This window comes from Strongylocentrotus purpuratus, unplaced genomic scaffold (assembly GCF_000002235.5).
Source record: "Strongylocentrotus purpuratus isolate Spur 01 unplaced genomic scaffold, Spur_5.0 spur5_scaffold_14, whole genome shotgun sequence".
In the NCBI taxonomy this organism is placed as follows: Eukaryota; Metazoa; Echinodermata; class Echinoidea; order Camarodonta; family Strongylocentrotidae; genus Strongylocentrotus; species Strongylocentrotus purpuratus.
In genome coordinates, this window is record NW_022145599.1 from 36,524,795 (window position 1) to 36,532,210 (window position 7,416).

The 7,416-nt window shown below is 37.6% G+C and overlaps 1 pseudogene; it reads right to left on the reverse strand.

Moving 5' to 3' along the window:
* Nucleotides 1–561: 561 nt before the first annotated feature.
* Nucleotides 562–7,098, reverse strand: LOC100889765 (annotated as a pseudogene).
* Between the last annotated feature and the right edge of the window lie 318 nt (nucleotides 7,099–7,416).

The following is a 7,416-nucleotide window of genomic DNA, read 5'->3' on the forward strand; positions in this document are numbered from 1 at the left end:
GGGGGGGGGGCTGGGTGGATGAATATGTGTGTGGGTGGGTGGGGTGTTTGTGTGAGGGAGGGGGCAGGGAGGGGGGCAGGAAGGAGCAGACATTGCTCCAATAAAAATACCTCCAGATTTGTTTAAGTTTTTTTTATTTTTTATATATAAGTGAATAACATTTACAATTGACATATATATTATGTTTATGTACTTATACGTTTACTTTGTTGCTCAGTTATACAGTACGTCCCAGAAAAAACGAAACCGAGAATTATCGACGTTTGATCATAACTTAATCTCAATTATAATTGATAAATGACACATATTTGGAAAGCTTAGATCCTTCTCTTTCATTTGATGCAACTTACCTGATGCATATTTCACGCCTGAGTGATTTAAATGAATTTGAAGAGAGGAAACCAAAAAGTAATTTGGCGGACTGTATCTGAATTTCAAAGAGAAAATCACATTTCCAGAAAGTTGAGTTTCTTCCCTTTCATATGACACCTCAATCACGAAAAATGATGTATGTTTAAAGTAGTGCTTGCATATCCATAATTTTATCAAACGAATTCGTTTTCACTGGCTGCCTGCCTTAAGCAACAAACGGAAATAAGAAAAGACTTAACTCCGTTTCGTTGACAATCGGCCGTAGACGAAAGACTTCATGCATGGCTAATTGTCAACGAAACGGAGTTAAGTCTTTTGTTAATTTCGTTTGTTGATACGGCAGGCAGCCAGTGAAAACGAATTCGTTTAATCAAATTATGGAAATGCAAGCACTACTTTAAACAAACGGAACTTTGTTATTCCTAGCTCATTTTTCCTGATTGAGATGTCATATGAAAGGGCAGAAACTCAACTTTCTAGAAATGTGATTTTCTCTTAGAAATTCAGATATCGTCCGCCAAATGACTTTTTGTTTTCCTCCCTTCAAATTGATTTTAATTACTCATGCGTGAAATATGCATTATTATGAGTTGCATCAAATGAAAGAAGAGGATCTAAGCTTTCCAAATATGTGTCATTTATCAATTATAAATTGTGATTAAGTTATGATAAAACCCCCCGTAGATCCGCGCCTGCATGTGACCCAAGATGGAGAAGATGACAAAACCAGCAAAGATGGAAGTAGCACAGTTGGCGATGGGGACGATCATGGCATCACGGAAGCAGTTGTTCTTAAAGATAAACTTTAGTACTGGTAATGCGATTGCATTGTGAAAGAAAAGGTGTGGAAAGGATCAGAAACAGTTGATCATGTAGCATGTAAGTATTGGTGTGCACTGCAAGGTTCTGGAGTCATCAAAATCATAATAAATTTGACCGAGTCTTGGTAAAGTAACAAGCACATACACAGAAAGCTATGTATGGGACAACACGCATGGTGTCGGGGTTGGTACTACCTTGATTCCTTGTCTTTCTATGCTTATTACTCAGCCAGTATACATTTTCTTCCAAAATTGTTTGGCACATGTAATTTATTTGTAATCTTGAACATTCAGTGTAAGTTTCGTTTGATTCTGTGAGAAATAATTTTCTTTTTTTTACCAGTACTCAAGTTTATCTTTAAACTTGTTGTATGATGAAGGATGAAGAGGACGACGTAGGGGAAGGTGGCGGTGAAGTAGACAACCTTTCTTGAGGATTTGAAACCCTTCACCAGGCAGAGGAACATGAGGGACCAAGCGAAAAGAAGACACAGGGTCAACTGCCAGCTGATCATACCAGGTTGCCAATGTCACCAGATTCGTTTAACATGGCATACCTGAGAGTGACCAAACAAAAAGGAGTGAAAATTACTAGGATACAGTTTAGAAGCTCATTTTATCAACATTCAATCGTAAGCATTGAATCTCTTGAAGATACGAATTTCTTTTCGTCATGGAGATTTGTTAGTTTGATGCTCAAGGATGTGTATTTTTTAGTCTGTAATAGCGCCATCTGTTGATAGAATCTGCTCAATCCGAACTCTCGTCCATGAAGGACAAAAAAATTCACTCGGAGGCCTCTTTACATCCTGCCTCAACGGTTGGTCAATAATGCATGGATGATTAATTTTAAAGCCTCACTGTCCTACTTGTAGCTACTTGCTCCCTCTATATAGAAAACTTCCCCAATCGGTGCCTGTTGGTCCCCCATGATCCTCTTTTTCTTATGTTAGTTGAGAGCTGAGTTAATGAGATAGCCACCTGTCAGTGACCTCGTTGTGTGGTCTAATCCCTTCTGGCCCAGTAATATTGACGGTCTTTAAATAGAGGGAAAAATTAAGTACTAGGCAAAATCATAGCACAAAGTTCAACAATCCCTACGTCACCAAGTCGCGTTTGTAAATTGTAATAGTTTAATCAAGTAGCTTCCGCAAAGCGCGTGTGATAATTGAAGAACAAAAACGAAAGGGGCGTCTGCTGTTTCGTGTCAACTTTGTTCCACTTTTGTCTATATTAGGGACTTTTAGATTTGCATGATAACAGCTTTGACTGCAACGTTGACGTCATTTTAAGGCAATGGGCATGCGTTACGTCGTCTCAGTCGGCGATCGAGAATGCATCAACCTTGATTTTCCTAAATCTAGTACATACATACATATACATATTGATATTTATATAGCACCTTTACATGCTCAAGGTACTAATATGCCGCGTGCGCATAAAATATACAGTTCCTCAGGTAGACAAAGAAACATCCCTTCCCTGCTATTATGTAAAAATGTGTAGAACAGGTGTCACATGCATATTCACCTGTTCTACACATTTTTACATAATAGCAGTGAAGGGATGTTCTTTTGTTGAGGGTAGAATGAGAAATTGTATATTTTGTCCTCTTTCTTTGTCCGTGATGTTCATAGTCTGCATGCATGTATATCGTCGAGTGCAATCTAAAGGATTTCTAATTGTAGTCAACATGGGCAGTTAAGTACGTTGACACGCATGATCAGTCGGCGTTCGTCGTGTTCTCGTCCACTCAATCTAAAAGTCCCTATTACTATTAAAGTACTACGTTTGAAAGTCGAAACAAATTAATATTTATTCGGGGTTAACTTGTTGTTTTGTTTGTGTGTTTTTTTAAAAATACACAACACTTGCAAACCATTTGATTTACAGAGCCGATACTTCGAATCAAGATAAAAAGATCAATCAAATTAATTATTTGGATTCCTTACTTGTAAAATTCGGCTGAGGCGCTCTGTCTGCTAGCCCGCAGGGGGTCCAGGTAACCGGTGATGTTGCCATCGTCGGAGTAGGTCACGTTATAGCTCTCTATCTCCGCGTCCGTCAGGTTCCCGATGGAGACACAAGTATTTTTCTCGGTGACGATGCCGTCAGACGCCAGGCACTCATTAACGAGCTGTGAGCAGTTCGAGGTGTTCCAGGTATGGTGGCAACCATCCCATCATAGGACCCTGGCGAACGACTTGAAGAAGTAGAAGAGCGAATAGGTGATGATCACGTTGTAGTAGATACCGACGATTGCCGATACGGCCACCATGCCATACCCGACACCTGCGGGCGGGAGGAGGAAAACAGGATTATTTTTAAATGTGGACTCTTCCTAAGCCTTTTCCAATATCCATCATACATGTATATGGGTTCCTCGAAATTAAGTTAAGCTTTTTGAAGAAAAAAAACATGATAGTAAGACTTCGCCGTAATATATTTTAGTATAATATTTTGCACTCAAACCCTAATTTATTTAATAGCTCGAAAACTTACAAGATATATGGATAATAGAGATCGTCGGGTTTTACAAAACTAAATGTTTTTTTCCTTCTCCTTCTCCTCCTTATATGGCTTCTAAATAATAGCAAGATTTCTTCATATAACGATTTATTAGACTTAGAATCCATTTCATAACAGTTCTTCATATCATATCATAACAAATGAAGATTAAAGAGTGGGAAACCTCTTCTAGTACCCCCCCCCCCCCCCACTCCGCCCTTTTTCACCTCTGATTCCGACTTCCGCGTAGTATTCATTTTGCAAAGAAACCACACTTTGCGGTCACGAAACCATTCGCGCGGTCTGCATCAAACGCCTAAAAGCACTAAGCACGCTGATTGGTCAATGGGTACTTACCTCGCATAAGAGGTACCGCGTTCCATGCCCTGATTGGTCCTTTGCTGCAGTACTGCCCGATGGCCAACTCGAAGAAAAAGAGAGGCAGGGGATCAAAAACGCTCCTAAAAATACAATAAAAACTAAATAAGCGATACTAATGAGTAGTCGTCGAAATAGTAGCGTTTCAAATTTTCAAAATTCAATCAAAATTGTCTAGGTTAGTGCAAATATCAAAATACCTCTTTGTTATTCAAAGATTATTTGTAATGATTCTTAATGATTAATGTAATGTAATATATCATTGAGTTTTAAATGGGGCCAAACTTGACTAGTTACCTAACAATGTAAGAGAGATTGTTTTTAAGGATAATACAGTTTAAGCTGTCCGGGTTTTTGAAGATAATGCTTCAAAACAAATCGACCAGGCTGTTTATTTCTTTATTCATGGTCTGTTTCTACTGTTTATCTATTTTCATTGCCAACCCCCGAAAACGAATTTATTATGCATTTCACAGAGGAAAGTTTGCATAGGAGAACTATATATATCTGCATGTATACATATATATACGAATTATTTATTGGGCTTATTTTGCTTTCCGTACAATATGGCACAACTTTAGGGGCCTGTCAGAACCCCTACCGGGGGTTCCGGGGCAGAGCCCCAGGATGCTCTCGAGTTTATTTGACCCTCAAGAGAAAGTGTCTCTAAGATATAAAGAGAGGTATTTTCTTAAATGATATGAAAGGTCTCTTGAAAGTAAAATAGCCCTTTCATTTCAATTTTTGGAAACAAACTCTAATCCATCCCTTGATATTTAAATTGCACGGCTCCTACTGTGTGCTTTTTTTCACACTCTCCCTGATATATAAAGGGTGCTTTCTTTATTTGATCATCAACAGAAGCAAATTCCTAGGCCACGAACTTTTCGAAGCGTGACCAGATTCAAAGTATGCTTAAATGGGGGCATTGATGTATGTAGAAGAAACAGGATTAACATCCCATGCAACGCTTCGAAATGTAAAAGAAGAATAAGAAAAATAAAGTTGAGATTCAACCTTTATGTCTAGGCGTTGCATAATGCAATTCGTATTGTTATTTTATTCCATCTCAGAGTGAATATAGATGTTATTTTTAAGGATAATACAGTTTAAGCTGTCCGGGTTTTTGAAGATAATGCATCAAAACAAATGGAACAAGCTGTTTATTTCTTTATTCATGGTCTGTTTCTACTGTTTATCTATTTTAATTGCCAACCCTCGAAAACGAATTTATTATGCATTTCACAAAGGAAGTTTGCATAGGAGAACTATATATATATACATATATATAAATACAAATTATTTATTGGGCTTATTTTGCTTTCTAATGGATCCGTACAATATGGCACAGCTTTATGGGCCTGGAAGAGCCCCTACCGGGGGTTCCGGGGCGGAGCCCCAGGATGCTCTCGAGTTTATTTGACTTTCAAAAGAAAGTGTCTCTAAGATATAAAGAGAGGTTATTTCTTAAATGAACTGAAAGGACTCTTGAAAATAAAATAGCCCTTTCATTTCATTTAAGAAATAAACTGTAATCCATCCCTTGATATTTAAATTGCACTGCTCCTACTGTGTGCTTTGTCACACTCTCCCTGATCTATAAAGGGTGCTTTCTTTTTTTGATCATCAACAGAAGCAAAATGCTAGGCCACGAACTTTTCGAAGCGTGACCAGATTCAAAGTATGCTTAAATGGGGGCATTGATGTATGTAGAAAAAATAGGATTAATATCCCATGCAACCCTTCGAAATGTAAAGAAGAATGAGATTCGACCTTTATGTCTAGACGTTGCTTAATGCATTTCGTATTGGTATTATCTTCCATCTGAGAGTGATTATAGACGTTATTTATATGGATAATAAAGATAAAGCTGTCCGGGTCATTGAATATAATGCAATATAACAAGCTGTTTATTTCTTTATCCATGGTCTGCTTCTACTGTTTATCTATTTTCATTGCCAACCCTCGAAAACGAATTTATTATGCATTTCACAAAGGGGGTTTGCATAGGAGAACTATATATATATAAGTATATATATATATATATATATATATATATATATATATACATACAAATTATTTATTGGGCTTATTTTGCTTTCTAATGGATCCGTACAATATGGTTCCGGGGCGGAGCCCCAGGATGCTCTCGAGTTTATTTGACTTTCAAAAGAAAGTGTCTCTATGATATAAAGAGAGGTTATTTCTTAAATGAACTGAAAGGACTTTTGAAAATAAAATAGCCCTTTCATTTCATTTTAGAAATAAACTGTAATCCATCCCTTGATATTTAAATTGCACTGCTCCTACTGTGTGCTTTGTCACACTCTCCCTGATCTATAAAGGGTGCTTTCTTTATTTGATCATCAACAGAAGCAAAATGCTAGGCCACGAACTTTTCGAAGCGTGACCAGATTCAAAGTATGCTTAAATGGGGGCATTGATGTATGTAGAAAAAATAGGATTAATATCCCATGCAACGCTTCGAAATGTAAAGAAGAATGAGAAAAATAAAGTTGAGATTCGACCTTTATGTCTAGACGTTGCTTAATGCATTTCGTATTGGTATTATCTTCCATCTGAGAGTGATTATAGACGTTATTTATATGGATAATAAAGATAAAGCTGTCCGGGTCATTGAATATAATGCAATATAACAAGCTGCTTATTTCTTTATCCATGGTCTGTTTCTACTGTTTATCTATTTTCATTGCCAACCCTCGAAAACGAATTTATTATGCATTTCTCAGAGGAAAGTTTGCATATTGATGAAACATATGGGCGCAGGGCAAGATTTAAACCCACTCAAGTGTGAATTTGGCGCATCTTCCCTCATCTTCTTCAACCAGGAAATGGACTTCATTGTAGCCTTAGGACAGGATGGTGACATAAAATTGATAAAAGAACATCATAATCAGATTATCCGACCCCGAAAACCCCCTTACTATATAAACTTTTATCATACTAGCCTTTTCCTTTTGGAACTACACTTGACCTTTTACTCAAAGGTGGCAGCCATTTTAGATTTGACCAATATGACCAGCATGACAGCCCCAAGTAGACCTCAAATTGGTAAAAGAACATGATATCCAGATTCTCTGACCCCGAAAACTCCATAAATACATAAACTCTTATCATTTTAGCTCTTCCTTTTGGAACTACTATTGACCTGTAACTATCAGATGGCGGCCATTTTGGATTTGAACAATATGACCAGTATGGCAGCCCCAAGGAGACCTCAAATCGATGAAAGAACACCATGATCAGTTTCTCTGACCCCGAAAACCCCATTAATAAATAAACTTTTACCATTCTAGCCCGTTTCCTTTCGTAACTA